Here is a 634-nt window from a genome sequence, read left to right as displayed (position 1 = left end):
TTTTTTTTTTACAGTCTGCCGAAGATGAAAAAAAAAAAAGCCTGACGTTCCCCCCAATTCATACCTGACCCTTTAGGTCTGGTAGGAATGTTAGGAGAATGCCAATTCAAAAGCAAAGGAAAAAAAAAACAAAAACTTTAAACTTGACTTGCCCTGGAATTGAACCTGGAACCTTAGCAATGGCAAGCCTGTACCTCTATCCACTACTCTATAGCCTCTGTACTCTAAGCATTGTCCAATAATTTCGGATTCGTTTGCATTCGTCTTAGCTGTAATTCGGAAGCATCCAAATCTCCGAATTTCCAAAAATTCGTCAGAAACGAATTTCGGAACGAACCGAATCGCACATGTCTAGCTGTGATCACTGTGATTGATTATCACAGGTTATGCACATTCAGAAGAACATTTGTAAGTGCAGGTATTTAACAGGATTGCATTTGGGAGACATCATGTTACCTTAAAATCCTGATTCTTAAGTTGAAGTATCAGACTGAGACATTAAGTATAGGAGGCATGTGTAAATCTTTAAAGGCCAATTATAGCTTTTTTTTTTTTTATCTCCAGTGATCCAACATGTCCCTGCACAGTCATAACTACTCTGTTAAATGAGCAACATAGTCCTATGCAGAAGTGT

At 38.0% G+C, this 634-nt stretch overlaps 1 protein-coding gene across 1 annotated transcript in view; it reads right to left on the bottom strand.

Moving 5' to 3' along the window:
- FER1L6 (fer-1 like family member 6) overlaps window positions 1-634 on the bottom strand; it is a 136,036-nt gene that overhangs the window by 47,703 nt on the left and 87,699 nt on the right. The window lies entirely within an intron of this gene.

This window comes from Nanorana parkeri, unplaced genomic scaffold (assembly GCF_000935625.1).
Source record: "Nanorana parkeri isolate BGI_ZX_2015 unplaced genomic scaffold, ASM93562v1 scaffold566, whole genome shotgun sequence".
Taxonomy (NCBI): Eukaryota; Metazoa; Chordata; class Amphibia; order Anura; family Dicroglossidae; genus Nanorana; species Nanorana parkeri.
The sequence above is the reverse complement of the archived record's forward strand: the minus strand, read 5'-3'. Positions and strand labels throughout refer to the sequence as shown.